We start from the raw sequence: 15349 nt of genomic DNA on the forward strand, positions 1-15349 counted from the left end.
CCTTGCTGGCTCTGGTTGTGCAGGCTGTGGAGTGGGTCTGGTGGATTGACAAGACCTTAGGTATCGTCCCACCCATTTCACAGATGGAGAAACAAAAAACCAGAGAGGGGAAATGTCTGCCCTAAAGACTCCCAGTGAGTGGCCCGGGCAGAACTGGGGCCCGGGTCTCCAGGGAGGACACCCCTAGTCTGGCTGACCTTTGTTGGTGGGGTGGGGTGGGCAGAGGTAGGAAAGGGCAGGGATGAAGTCAGTATGTTCCCCAGATGCGTCATGATCTGAAATCCGATTTCGCAGCCACCCCCGCTCCCTTCCGCTGCCCTCGCGGAGCTGTGCCCCAGAAGTGCCCTTGGGCTCTCGGAACTCCGATAAATTCCTGTGCTTGTGTCAGCAGGGTGGTTTCACTGGCCTGGGTGGCTGAGAGCCACGCAGGGCCCTCCCTGCTCCCCACTTCCTGCCACTGTCTGCCCCCAGTCTCGTCCTGCTCTTTCCGCACACGTTCCCCCCCAACCCTTGGTTCATCTGCGGGCCCAGCAGAAGTGCTGCCTGGCTGAGCCAAAGTTGGGAGGAATCGTTCAATGTAGCAGCAGCCCGTGCCTGGGCACCTGCGTGTGCCGTCGGATGCCTCTGAGAGGCACCTCGCTGGTGCAGGGCGTGTCTGCAGCTGTTCCTCACCACTGCTTTGGGAGGGAGGCGCCGTGGCCCCATTGAAGGTGGCGAAGAGTGAGGTCACACCCTGAGCCTGGATTTGAACCAGGAGACAGACGCCTGGGTTCCGCACTCTCGGCCGCAGCTGCCAGAGCCTGGGACCCGTGAAAGTCACGCCAGAGGATTTATTTGGGTACGAGGGGGTGCAGACTCCACCTTGAGAATAAGGAGCAGGGTCTTGCGAGAGGCCCAGGAGAATGGGGCAGGGGCGGGGGGGCAGTGTGGAGCCCAGCTTTCCTGTCCAGCTCACAGCAGGGAGGGGTCCCAAGAAGGCCAGGAACAGAGAGGCTGAGAAGGGGTGGGGGGCGGTGGAGGGAGTCCAGCCAGGCCAGGCTTGTGACTTTATGGGTCCTGGTCAAAGGGCTAAGATTGCCCGCCAATCCCCAGGGCCCCAGATGCGTCACCAGTTAAGAATCGCTGAAGGCCAGCCTGGCCTTGGGACGAGTGGACCCTTTCCCCTCTTAATCTGAGGCCTGTGGACCGGCCCTTCTCTTTCCATTTTGGGAAACTCCTCCCACAGCAGCAAGAAAAATAGCAGCTGCTGTGCGCCAGGCCCCCCTACTGTGTGCCAGCTCCCCCACCCCCCAACTTCTGTGCGCCTGCCCTTTACAAACACGACCTTGTTTGATTCTAGAAGAGTTGTGGGAGCTAGCGGAGGGTGTTATGATCCCCACTTCCCAGAGGTGAAAACTGAGCTCCCACTGCAGCCAAGCACAGTTCTGGCTTTAATCCGAGTGTATCTGCTCCCCAGCCCCTGCGTTTTGTTGGTGTGTTGCAAAATAGTTCAGACATGTAAAAAGCATAGAGTTCAGCAAAAGTGAACATTGGCAGACCAACCATCCAGTTTATGAAATAAAACATTCCAAATGCAGTTGAATCCAACATGTGTCTGCCCTGATCCCATTCCATACTGCCCCCTCTTTTAGAAAAAACTACTTTTTTTTTTTTTGAGGAAGATTAGCCCCAAGCTGACTGCTGCCAATCCTCCTCTTTTTGCTGAGGAAGAGTGGCCCTGAGCTAACATCGGTGCCCATCTTCCTCTACTTTATATGTGGGACGCCTACCACAGCATGGCTTACCAAGCGATGCCATGTCCGCACCCGGGATCTAAACCGGTGAACCCCAGGCCGCCAAAGTAGAATGTATGCACTTAACCACTGCACCACCGGGCTGGCCCCAGAAGAAACTACTTTCTTACATGACTGCCCCAATACTTTTCCTAGATGTTTCTCCCTCCCCAAATGATACATAGTATTACTCATGTGTTTTAAAACTTGAAATAATTGGTAGGAGGCTCTGTGTTTACTTTTTTTTTTTTAAAGATTTTATTTTTTCCTTTTTCTCCCCAAAGCCCCCCAGTACATAGTTGTATATTCTTCCTTGTGGGTCCTTCTAGTTGTGGCATGTGGGACGCTGCCTCAGCGTGGTTTGATGAGCAGTTCCATGTCTGCACCCAGGATTCGAACCAACAAAACACTGGGCCGCCTGCAGCGGAGCGCGCAAACTTAACCACTCGGCCACGGGGCTAGCCCCTCTGTGTTTACTTTTACAGCCTGCTTTTCTCTTCTCATGTTGTGTTAGAGTTCTAGCCAGTTCCTTTTCAGTGCTGTGTAGTATTCCACCACATGGGCCTGCCACCGTTTAACCAGGCCACTATAGACAGCCAGTTAGGTTGTTTCTTGTTCACTCTTCAGACAATGCTGTGGTGCTTCCTTGTTCAAGTCTCCTTGTGACCACAGGAGAGTTTCCAAGGTGTATATATGTCATTTATGTTCAGGAGTGGGATCAGATAAGCCCACCATATCTGAGGACTATGCTGAGAGAGTTGACCAACAATTTTGGGGGTTCCTGCTCAGAGAGTTAAAAACCCCTTCATGACAGGAATGTTACTGTGTTTTGTTTGCTGCTGTGAACAGTGCTGAGAACCGTGCCAGCATGTAGTAGGTGCACAGTGAACATCTGTTGACTGAATGAGTGGACGTGTGCCGGGCCACACGTCAGGTGCTCGACGTTCACGAGCGTCATCAGTCTGCTGCGAGGAGAGGGTCTTCCCCCTTCACAGATGAGCCGACTAAGGCTTCAGGGAGGTCAGGTCACGTTCCCAGAGTCCCACAGCCAGCACCCCAGTCAGTCGGCTCCAGAGCCTGCACTCTTGCCCTAGCCCTAAGGTCGCCCTGTAGACGGGGACCCGGTTCACAGAGGCCTGGAAGGTGGGGGAAACGGCAGCTGCGTCTAATGCCTAGCTGTCTGGATGCAAGTGCTTGGGGCTTTCGAGGTTGTCCTAGAGGCTCGTAGAGTGAGGTGGGGCCCGCTGGTTGGTCACCTTTGGCCTGGAGTGCCACCATGGGGTATGGGGTGAGTGACATCTCACCTCTAGGCTGGTCTGCGGGGGACTCCAAAGGTCGAGCCCATGCTAGCCTCAGGATTCAGATGCCGTCAGTGGAAGAGACCCATCCTGGGGGAGGCAGTCGGACCTAACAGGAGAATCATTCGCCTGTGGCGGGAGCAGACCTGGGTTCATATCCCAGGCCTGCCACTTATTAGCTGTGTGACTTTAAGTAAGTCTCTCAACCTCTCTGAGCCTTATCATCCCCATCTGTTAAATGGGGATCTTGACTCTCTCTTGCAGGGTCATTAATGGATTTAGGATTGGGTGTAACGATCTTAACACAGCGCCTGGATAGTCGTTACTAATGACAGTGCAGGGGAGAAGGATGTTCTAGAGGTACGTGTGGATCACTTCAGGCGCATACAGATGGGGCAGCTTAGGGCACGGAGGAAGACTTCATGGAAGAGATGACATTTGATCTGGGTTCTGAAGAGTGAATAGGAGTTCTCCAAGCCAAGGAGTAGACTGTGGGTCAATCAATTTCTATGTGTCCTGTCCTAGACTTGGTGTTGAGAGGAATGTCATCATGTTGCTTGCAGGAAAAAAAAAAAAAAGCTAATGTGGGTTACTTACAATTCGTTAGAGATACACGACCCTGTGAAGATGGTGCAGACCGGGTGCTGACTAAATAGACAAAGAATCAAGAATCTGGGGCAGTCAGGAAGGCTTCCTGGGGGAGGCGGGGTGGTGGGGGGGAGTAGGATTTAAATGAGAAAGGAAGACAGGAGGGAGAGGGGCTGCCTGATTCTTGATTTCCTGGCTAGGCTGGGGCAGGAAAGGGGCCTCCCAGCCTGGTGGGAGACTGGGGGCAGACTTCATAAGTTCTGGCAGGAGCCTCTCTCTGTCCCTGTCACCAAGGCTGGTGCTGTTCTCGCCCTTGGAAGAGAAGAAAGTTGTTCCGAATTGTTAATTGTGCAATTTCAAGTTGGCTCCTGAGCTGGGCTGAGGAGGAGCCAAGCCCCAGAGAGGGTAGGAGGAGCTGGATGGCTACAGAGCCAGGAGTTCAGGGGCCCGGGAGGGGGTTTGGGAATGCCGCTGTGTGAGTGTCCCGGGCAGGGACGCCTGTCTGGCCTGCTTGGTCCTCCCTGCCCAGAACTCCTGCTCCACTCCGGATCCTAAGCCCCAGAGGGTCCTAAGAGTTTGACAGAGCTGGGTTTGAATCATAGTCTCTCACCAGCTGTGTGACCTTGGACTGGTTACTTAACCTCTCTGGGCCTCTACTTGCACATCTCTCACATGGGGCTGCTGTGATGGTTAAATCAGAGAATACATGTAAAGCGGTTAGCACAGGCTGGATTGAAGTCATTGCTCAAGAAATGGTTTGTGTTGCTGCCGCTCTTCTTAGTTATCAGCACCAGCACCATCAGCACCGTCGGCACCATCACCACCAGTCCCTCCATGACCTGGGCTGCGCTCTTGCTCGGGTTGAACCCTGGGGTCCTTCCAGTTGCCTGTGTTGGCTCTTCGTGAGCCAGGACATTCCTGTGCCCGCACGTTAGCGTCCAGCGTCACCGCCTGCACCCTCGGCAGTGCCCCTCGGAGGAGGCGGGACTTGAATTCCTGTGTGCCTTTTCATGGGTTAGCACCCTAATCCTCACCACAGCCCTATGAAGTAGGTTCTCATGTCCCCATTTTATAGATCTGAAAACATGCTCAGAGAGGTGAGGTGGCCTGCCCAGGGTCACACAGCAGTAAAGTACAGGGATGCAAGACCAGGTCTCTCTCCTATAGAACCTTTGCTCTTCTTACTCCGGGACAGGAGGAGCAGCTTGTTCCCAAGGAATCTGAGCCTGGCACTCTCTCCCTTTAGTTACCCCTCCACTCCCTTCTTTGTCGTGTCCCCCTGTCCCTGGTTGTCCACCCCCTCGTCTCAGCTCTGCCCCTGGGGACCACTCTGGGCCAAGACTGCAGATGGGGTGGCCTGTGTCCTCCGGAGCCAACATAGCTGTGGCTGCCCTACTGTCAGCATGGGTCGGGCCTCTGCTCCCCACCAGGCGTTTCCTCCCTGGCTCCCCCAGCCCCCATCCCCAGCAGGCGGGACCGTGTGTGGGGAGGGGATAATGGGGACCAGATGGGAAGCTGAGCCTGGGGTGGGCTTTGTTAGGCGGACATTCCTGGTCACTGAGGCCACACCAGCTCAGTAGCATCTGGTTTGGCCGAGGGTCCACCCTGATTGGCTGGGGCTGGACTTGGGGAGTTGCCCTCCCACGAGGCCCTGGCACTGTGGCAGGTGGGGACCAGCGCTTCATGCTGAGACAGGATTTCACAGTCCGGGAGGGAATGACGGGGGCAGCGGGGCCGACTGAAAACACGGGGAGAGTAGCGTCACACAGAACTGGCGTCCGGCCGGCTCTGTTACTCCCCGGCTCTGCAGCCCCCGCAGGTTGCTGCCGCTCTCTGGGCGGCAGTTTATCAACTACAGAATGGGAGACAGTGGTAGCACGAGAAAACCACATAAACGGCTGGCCAGGTGCACCGTGCTTCCCATGTTTTAACTCCTTGCATTCTCATAGCACCCAGGAGAGGCACTCTCCTCCTCTGTTTTACTGATAAACTGAGGCACAAGGTGCTGGTGTCACTTGCCCAAGTCAGACAGGTGGGAGGAGGCAGAGCTGGGATTTGAACCCAGGCTGCCTGAGTCCCGGGTCACCACGCTCCTACTGCTGTGTTGTCCTGCCGCTCGGCGACATGTGTGACAACATAGGAGAGAAGTGCCTGGTCAGCTGGGATGCTGCGTGCCCCTCCCCTACTCGTTCCAGAAGCCTGTGCTGTTGGTGGCATGTGGGACGGGCCTGCTGGGCTCATAAATGGGTGGATGGACGTTGGGAACATTCCTGCAAGTGGGGTGACAGGAGGCATGGGGTTGTGACCCTCCGGCCCGTGCAGTCTGGGCAGCCGCCAGCGCCACCTGTTGCCCTGAAAGGGCCAGGGGGCTCAACTCTGGACACAGTAGCCCCGGTTCCTCAGGTCCCCGCTGCGCACACGCTGTCTGCATTCTCTCCTTTAATCCTCACGACCACCCTGGTTGCCTTAGATGGGGACGGGTGGCTTCGGAAGAAGCTGGTTTTGAACACAGGTCCAGCTGCCTGCAAAGCCGAGCCCTTTGCCTGCGGGGGCCGCACTGAGGGCCAGCTCCTGCTGCCTGAGGGTGGGCTGCAGTCTCCTTGTCAGAGGTGGGGTTTTTGTTTTTTTGCTGAGGAGGATTTGCCCTGAGCTAACATCTGTTGCCAGTTTTCCTCTGTTTTGTATGGGAGCACCACCACAGCATGACCACTGATAGTTGAGCCGTGGAGGTCTGCGCCCAGGAACCGAACCCGGGCTGCTGAAGCGGAGCGCATCAAGCTTAACCACTATGCCACTGGGGCTGGCGCTCCTTGTCAGTTTTTTTAAGGATGATTTTGACAATTGCTGGTAGAGGGAGGAGGCTGCAGGGTGGGGTCAGAAGAGCCTCGACTAAGATGCTCATCCTCCTTGGCCCCTTGGGTGACCCCCTCTACTTCTTGGACCTCTTCTTCCTCATTTGTCACAAGCAGTTTATGATCGGGGGTCAGCGCTGAGTGCTGAGAGGTCAAGGTGCCCGGAGCCTTGGTCCTTTAAGACTTCATGGTCCAGTGGGCAGGCCAGCCATGAACCCAGTCCCCAAGTCATCCGGCTGCCTGGTGGGCCCTGGTGGAGAGGTGTACAGGTGCCATGGAAGCACAGAGGAGGGAAGATTTGCAGGGCCTGGGTGTTGGGGTGATGGCGTGGACACAGTTTGCCCCTTCCTTTGGGAGCTGCCCCTCCCCCGCTCCTTGTGGTGTTAGTGGGGTGCCAGTCACAGGACCTGGCCCCGCCTCTGCACAGGGAGGGCACATCAACCAGCTGGCTAATCAGAGATCTTCCCTGGGACTGTAATTCGACACGGGGAGAAAGCCGGGTTCTTCTCTAGGGCTCTCAGCTGCCAGGAGGTGAGCCTGGCCCCATTCTCCTGGCATGAAGGTTATCTAAACTCAGGAGATGAGAACGAGGATAACACACAAAGGGAAGGAGAGGGAGAGGAGAGAGCCCAACAGCATCATCTGGACTCCTGGATCCCCTCCTGCCTGATGCCTGATCCTCCCGCCCTTTCAGGCAATGCACGTTGGGGCGTTTGCTTTGTTGCAAAGCTCGGTGAGAGCTGCGTTTCTGTCACTTACAACCCTACAGGTCTTGACCGAGGGGGCTTCACAGAGGAGGCGGCGTGTGAACCACATGTTGAAGGAGTTCTTGGGGCAAACAGCAGTGGTGAGGTTTTGCCAGGCAGAGGAAGCTGGTGGGAAGGGCAGGGCAGGGACCTGCCTGGGGGGAAGCAGATGGGGACGTCGGGGCAGATCTTGAAGGGCCTCGTGCCAGGGAGCAGAGCACGGACTTGTCCATTCACTCGTCCATTCATTCATACCCAGTGCAGCACTCCCTGTGTATCAGGCACTGTGTGAACACTTTACGAAGAACTAATTACATCCTCCTCACAACCCCAGGAGGTAGGTGCTATTATTTCACCACTTTAGAGGTAAGGAAACAGAGGCACAGAGAGGTTAAGAAACTTGCTTAAGATCACATAGCTGATAAGTGACAGAGCCAGGGTTTGAACCCAAGCAGTCTGGCTTCAGAATTTCTTTCTTTCTTTCTTTCTTTTTTTTTTTTGAGGAAGACTGGCCCTGAGCTAACATCCATGCCCATCTTCCTCTACTTTATATGTGGGACGCCTACCACAGCATGGCTTGATAAGCGGTGCCATGTCCGCACCCGGGATCCAAACCAGTGAACCCCGGGCCGCCCAAGCAGAGCGTGCGAACTTAACCGCTGCATCACCGGGCCGGCCCCAGAGTTTATTTTCTTAACCACAGAGTGGGAGTGACCACTCCCTGACTCTCCTAGCCCAGAGCTCTTTCTTTGGAATCCATGTCTCATGGCCCAGTGGGGACGGGCCCCAGAGCCCCAATGTGGCTTGGGCGATGGGGAAGGCAGGGAGGGAGGGGCCGTGAGTTCTCTCAGAGGAAGTGGGTGCTCTCCTGGCCCAGTTCCAGCCCGAGCTGCGAGGAGCCGGGCCAGGTTCCGCCAGGTGCCCTGCCGTGCCGTTTCTGCTCCCTGCAGTGATCTCCAGAAGCAGTGGACGACGGGCTCCCCGTGTCCTGCTAAGCCCTCAGCAGGAGGTCAGTCACTTTAAGAAGCTCTGGCTTCCAGCCGAGCTGGAAGCTGGGGAGTTTTGAAACCGCTCCCGGCGGGGGAGGCCCTGGGCAGGCAGGAAGGGGCGAGGTGGTCTGAGCTGCATATATGAGAATGGAGCATCGTCAGCACCGGTCCACAGCTCCAGCTCGCCCCAGGCTCAAGTGCCTCGCATGTGCCAAGGGCTTTTACCTTCCATTTAGAGGTAGGGAGTACCAGCCCCATTTTGCAAGTGAGGGGGTTGAGGCACAGCAAGGCCAAGTGACTTGCCTGAGGTCACACAGCCAGATCCCTAGGTCCATCTCCTGGGCTCTGGACAGCCTCACTCCTGCCTCTTCAGCCTCATCTCTGATCTAAGGGATTTCTGGAGCACACGCCAGAGCTCCCTCAGGTCTCCTGGTCCTTCCCACAGACACCTTTCCTCTTCTTACCTCCAGTTCCATAGAGTTCCGGTTCCACTCTCTCTCCAAGGAGAGAGTACTTTTCCATTCCTCCAGGGGAGGGTCCTGGCAGCCCCTGGGACTACACAGGTGGCCTCTGGGGCAGGAGCTGGGGGCTAAGGCTTCCAACTGTGCCCCATGTCTGTGCCCTGGCCGGATATGTGACAGAGGAGGCCAGCCAGTCTTGAGCACCTTGATAAATGCCTGGTAAGCTAAAGCTCCGAGAAAGGAGCCACTTCAGCTTGGGGCAAAGGAGATGCCATTTCAGCTGAGCCTCGAAAGGTTGAGGTTAGCCCTTTGAGAGTGGAGGAGGGAGCAGGGCCCTCTGGGTAGAGGAAACAGGCTGCACGAAGGTCCCGAGGTAGAGAAGCAGGCGTGTTCTAGGGGAGGCACAGTTCCCGGGAGGGTGGGAGGAGCTGGGTTACGGTTCCATGCGAGAGTAGGGCAGGCAGGTTTCTAGAGGTGGCCCGTTCTGGACCTTCTGGGGGATCCAGAAGGGATGTGACCCATTGGCGTATTAGGAAAACAGTGAGCCAGGCTCCTCTCTTCTGTCCTGCCCTGGATCTCGGCCCCATAAGGATGCTCAGGGTGGGCCCGGCTCCCAGGTGGGCTGACCTCTGCCTGTGCCTGGCTGCCTTCCACGAAGGCCTGTCTGTTCCTTCCCATTTCCTGCCTGGAGCCCGGCGCCCAGGAGCAGCAGCCCCCCGTGCAGGCACGGTCATCGCAGCGGGTCTGGTCTCTTGGCTGGCGAGGCAGAACTTGCCCTTCCAGCCCTCGGGGGTTTCCTCAGAGGTTCAGAGAACCCCAAGGTCTTTGCTCTAGAACCAGAACGCCAGACCTGATGGGGACGGTGACCAGACAGCCCCTCGGGTGCAAGGGGAGGTCTCCTGGTGCTGTCGTGCTCCTGACGTGGTCCCGTCAGTGCCCAGTGAGGAGGTGGTCCCGTCAGTGCCCAGTGAGGAGGTGGGCAAGCTGCCTTTTATGAAACACTTACACTGCTTGGCTCTTGCCTCACAGCGTCTTTGTTGACGCTCATAACCACCCGACGAGGAAGCCGCTACTGTCCTCAATGTATAGAGGGGGAAACTGAGGCTCCAAGAGGTGGCGTGACTCACTCAGTGCCACCGTTAGCGAACAGCTAAGCCGAATGTGCCTGACTTCACAATCTCCGTTCCCATCCGTGATGGGGAGCTCCTGACTGCCACCCGTCAGGGTTGCTGTGAAGACCAACAAGCAGATTAAGGAGAGTGGGCTGGCGTTGGGCGTGATAACTCGGGCGGCCAGCGTTACTGGGGAAACGTGGATGGGAGTCCCTGCAGTGAGCAGTCCAGGAGCTGGCACCTGGACCTAGAAGGAGGGGAGGTTCTGGATGCGGGGAGACAAGGGACCATCATCTGCCGTCAGTCAGCCTAAACTCAGGTTGGCTCCGTCCTCACCACTGAGCCCTTGGCACTGGTGGCACCACGTGCAGGGCTTTGGAAGGAGCACTGGGCCGAGAGTCCGGAGGCCTGGCTTCCTGTGAGAGGCAGCTCACTCAGGGGACGTCCTCTCTCTGGGCCTCAGTTTGTTCATCTGTAGAATGGGCTGGGGTGGGATGTCAGACAAGGGGGTCAGATACTCCACACTGCCCTTCGTCCTGCTCCTGAACACTCCACCCGGTCCTGCCTCCCGGCTTCATTCTTGTGTTCCCTCTGCCTGAAGCGCCCGTCTCACAGCTGCCACCTTGTCATCCTGGCTTCAGTTTTCATGTCACCTGCTCACAGAGGCCTTCTTTGACTCCTCCCCGGGTGTTCACTGCCACACTGCCCTGCGTGCTTTCTGTATGGCACCGATCACACTGCACTGAGGCAGTCAGGGTGCTGCTTAGGGATTCGGACTCAAGTCCAATTGCCTGCCTTCAAATCCTAAACTCCACCACTTAGAGCTGGGTGGTCTTGGCCATGACCTCCCTGGGCCTCAGTTTCCTCACCTTTAAAATGGGGTCAGTAATAATACCTGTTGTTATTTTTGTAAGGATGAAGTGAGAGATGCATTAAAAAGCACTAAGTGTAGTGTTTGGCATAGAGGAAGCGCTTTATAAATGTTAGATGCTATTATTATTGTAATTGTTTGCAACGTTGCTTATTGTCTTTCTCTGCTATTAAAATTCAGGCTCCTGAGAGCAAGGACTTTATCTTGTCCAGTGATGTATGTCTAGCACAGAGCTCATTTCCTGGCACACGGTAGGTGCCTAATAAATATTTGGTGAATGAACAAATGAATAGATAGGTGAGTGCTGACATTCCCAGTTTCCAAGAGGCTCCGTCTGGCTGGATATGGAGAAGGATGGATGCTGAGAAGATGAATTTGGGCCAGCCCACTCTGCTCCAGCAGTCCCTGTGGTGGGCCCCACCCTGGCCCGCCCTGATGGGGGTCCATGCCCTGCAAGAAAGAGGGGTCTCTCCAGGGATCGAGGTGGCTCCCCGGCCCAACCACCCTGACCACAGCAGTGTCTGTGGGTGTCTGACGCTGTTTCTCAGCTCAAATTCCGGTAGCCAGGTATGGGGGTTAACGTAGATTTTTCCCTGTGCTCAGCAGCCCTCCCTTCGGAACCCGCAGAGTTGGGCCTGGCCTGCTTTATCTTTCCCACCACCTGCCCGCCCCCCCCCCCCCCCATTTTCAAAAGCTACTCTCACAAACAGAAACACCCCCAACAGTCCCTGCCATCGCTCCCGTGCCTCCCTCCTGTTCTAGAATTCGGGGCGCACTGCTGGCCCATCGGTTCTCCTGCAGGCCTCTTCTTGGCCCCTGGTACTCTGTGCATCCCTGAGGACGTCTTTTATGTGCCCAGTCCTAAGACGGAGGGAGAGACTGCCACGCCATCATCTGTACAAAGCCCAACGGGGAGGCCCACAGCTGGCGGCGGTCAGAGTGAGGATTCAAAGCCAGATCTCCCAGTGGGCTTCTACCTCCGTTCCATCCGCTCATGCTGACTGCCTACCGACTGTGTGTCAGGCTCTGCACAGCAGAGATCACGGTGCCTGTCCTGGCCGGGGACCCAGAAGTTGGCCCCGCTTTGTCACCAGCGTGTCCCCCAGCGCTGTCCAATAGCACTTGCTGTGATAATGGAAATGTTCTGGATCTGTGCTGTCCCTTAACCATGCATGGCTGTTGAGCGCTTGAAATGTGGCTAATGCAAATGAAGAATTCAGTTTTTTGTTTTAGTGTTATTTTTATTAGTTTTAATTTCAGTAGCCACAGGTGGCTAACGGCTCCTGTGTTGGACGCCGCAGGTCTATCCAGGTCTTTGAGGTCAGTCAGTCACAGCCTTAGACGTGGGTCTCACACTCGAACGTGAGCAGGGGAAGTGGGTTGATTTCCCAGGAGCTCCTCACGCACATCTCCTTTCACGCTTATCAGTATGTGAAATTCATGGTTGTTTTCTTCACACCCACAAAGGTGTCAGTCACTGTTTTCTTTGAAACCTGGGACCCTCCTGACCTTTCATTTTTCGCTCTTTTTTCTTATTGAGGTGTAACTTACCGAGAGCAAAATGCACAGGCCAGAGCGAGCACTCCGATGAGTTCCCACAGACAGAGACCCACAGTGTTACCATAGTGGAATCAAGATACAGTCGGCCCCCCTTGTCCTCGGGGGGATGCTTTCCGAGACGCGCAGTGGACACCTGAAGCTGCAGAGAGTACCAGACCCTATATAGGCTATGGTTTTTTCTATACAGTCCTGTGTTGCTTAATGACAGGGATAGCGTCTGAGAAATGCATCGTTAGGCGATTTTGTCATCGTGTGAACACCAGAGTGTCCTTGCGCACACCTGCATGGTGCAGCCCACTGCTCCCCCAGGCTGTGTGATGCTGATCTTCTGGGACCACCATCGTGTATGGACCAGACGGTCGTCATGCAGCTCATGACTGTACGTGCCTACTTATGATAAAGTTTAATTTATTAATTAGGCATAGTAAGAGATTAACAACAATTGCTACTCATAAAATAGCAGAGTTATAACAGTAGACTGTATCAAAAGTTACTGCAGATCTTAGCAATCTCAGCATACAACTTTTTTCTTACTAAGTCGAGAACTTTCACCTTTTCGCTTAAAAGAGGCACTTTCCGGCTTCTCTTTGCCATATCCGGATTGCCAGCATCCCTACTCTTGTGCTCTGGGGCCATTATGAAGTGATTTAAGGGTGACTTGAACACAAGCACTGCGATGCCACGACAGTTGATCTGATAACTGAGAAGGCTGCTGAGAGACTAACACTGTGGACACCGTGGACAAAGGGACCTGTCACGTCCTGCGTGGGATGGAGTGAGATGACTCGAGATTTCATCACGATACTCAGAACAGCGTGCAATTTAAAATTTATGCAATGTTTCTTTCTGGAATTTTCCATTTAATATTTTTGGACCATGATAACTGAAACTATGGAAAGCAAAACTTCATTTAAGGGAGACTACTGTATCGAATATTTCCATTCCCCCAGAAAGTTCCCTCAGGCTCCCTTCCAGTAAATCCCGTCCTCAGAGGCAGTGGCTGTTCTGATGTCTGTCACCCTACATGAGTTTTGCCTCTTTTTAAGCCTCACATAAATCATTTTCCCACTTTTTGTTTCTTTTTAGTTTTACTATGATTTTTTTTTACTGAGTTCATAATAGTTTATATCAACGTGAGATTTCAGTTGTACGTTATTTCTTGACTGTCACCACATAAGTGCTCCCCTTCACCCCCAGTGCCCCTCCCACCCCCACTTCCCCTGGTAACCACTGAACTGTTTTCTTTGTCCCAGTACTTGTTTATACTCCACATATGAGTGAAATCATCTGGTGTTTGTCTTTCTCAGACTGGCTTATTTCGCTTAGCATAATTCCCTCTAGGTGCTTCCGTGTTATTGCAAATGGGATGAATTTGTCTTTTTTCTGGCTGAGTAGTATTCCATGGTATATGTATACCACATCTTTATCCAATCATCAGTCAATAGCCGCTTGGGTTGCTTCCGTGTCTTGGCTACTGTGAATAGTGTTGCACTGAACATAGGGGTGCATATGTTACTTTGGATTGTTGATTTCAAGTTCTTTGGATAAATACCAAGTAGTGGGATAGCTGGGTCTATGGTAGTTCTATTTTTAGTTTTTTGAGGAATCTCCATACTGTTTTCCATAGTGGCTGCACCAGTTTGCATTCCCACCAGCAGTGTGTGAGGGTTCCCTTCTCTCCACACCCTCTCCAACATTTGTTATTTTTAGTCTTAGTGATTATAGCCATTTTAACAGGCGTAAGGTGGTATCTTAGTGTAGTTTTGATTTGCATTTCCCTGATGATTAGTGATGTTCAACATCTCTTCATGTGTTTATTGGCCATCTGGATATCTTCCTTGGAGAGATGTCTGTTCATCTCCTCTGCCCACATTTTGATCGGCTTGTTTGCTTTTTTGTTGTTCATTTGTGTGAGTTCCTTGTATTATGGAGATTAACCCCTTGTCGGATATATGATTTGAAAATATTTTCCCCCAATTGGTGGGTTGTCTTTTTGTTTTGATCCTGGTTTCTTTTGCTTTGCAGAAGCTCTTGGGTCTGATGAATTCCCACGTGTTTACTTTTTCTTTTGTTTCCCTTGTCTGAGAGGACATGGTATTTGAAAAGATCCTTTTTCATTCGATGTCAAAGAGTGTACTACCAATATTATCTTCCAGGAGCTTTATAGTTTCAGGACGTATCTTCAAGTCTTTGATCCATTTCATTTTCCCGCTTTTGACTGAGACAAGAGTACAACAAATATTTCTCTGTTCTCTTTGTTAAGAAACAGAGCCCCAGCGTGATGAAAAGTGGCAGCTGACCCTGGGCCGCAGTGGGGAGGCGATGGGGCGGGTGCTACGGTGCCCCGGGGACTTGTGGCCTGTCCAAACAGGACAGCCACCCCTCAGCTCCAACTGGCTGTGGCCACGTGAGAATGTGGCCCCAGCATTGCCAAGTCCTTTTTTTAAAAAAGGAGAGCTGAAAATACTGATTTTCTTGTAAAATCTCCTAAATGTTGGTGTTTCAAACCGTTTACAGGCCTGCAGACCAAAGACTTGGCATCTGTGGGCCAGACTTGACCCGAGGACTGCCCGTTCGTGCATTCTGCCGTGGGCTAGCCAGAACGGTGGTAATAGCAACAGCCCGTATTTGTGGGGCGGTTCCTTTGTTTCAGGTCCTGTTCTAAGTGCTCCATGTTATTAGTCGTCTAATCCTCCTAACAGTTTATTAATAAATCCGTTTTACAGATGAGTAAGCTGAGCTGTAGAGAGCGATTAAGTGACTTGCCTAAGGTTATGGGGTGAGGACTTGGCTGGGATTGGAACCCTGTCTGGTTCCTGAGTCCGTGCTCCTGACACTTCATGCACGCCCCTTGGGGAGTAGAGGTGGAGGTGAGGCTGCCGGGGATGCATATGCCACTTGGGGTACAGCCTTGCCAGTCCCCAAGGGGGCTACCACCCTGAACAAGCAGTGAGAGATGCCCGGCCCTGCCCGCTGGGACTGCCCTGGCACGGGCGGTTTGCGTGTCCAGGCACCTTGGCTGTCAGTTGGTGGATCCTCAGCTTTAGGAAGTGCTGGGAAAGCAGCCAGGGGTGACGTTGGGAGGATGGAAGCCTGGCTG

General features: G+C 53.9%; 1 protein-coding gene across 3 annotated transcripts in view; it reads left to right on the forward strand.

The window, feature by feature from the left end:
* Positions 1-15349, forward strand: part of ECE1 (endothelin converting enzyme 1) — a 104253-nt gene that overhangs the window by 25245 nt on the left and 63659 nt on the right. The window contains exon 1 of one of the 3 annotated variants that reach the window (XM_023635570.2): positions 8157-8265. The exons of the other annotated variants lie outside the window; for them this stretch is intronic. The gene's annotated coding sequence lies outside the window, so the exon portion shown is untranslated. Of the gene's footprint in view, positions 1-8156; positions 8266-15349 lie in introns of those variants that run through there. 3 annotated transcript variants of the gene reach the window in all.

The sequence above is a fragment of the Equus caballus genome, chromosome 2 (assembly GCF_041296265.1).
Source record: "Equus caballus isolate H_3958 breed thoroughbred chromosome 2, TB-T2T, whole genome shotgun sequence".
Classification (NCBI taxonomy): domain Eukaryota; kingdom Metazoa; phylum Chordata; class Mammalia; order Perissodactyla; family Equidae; genus Equus; species Equus caballus.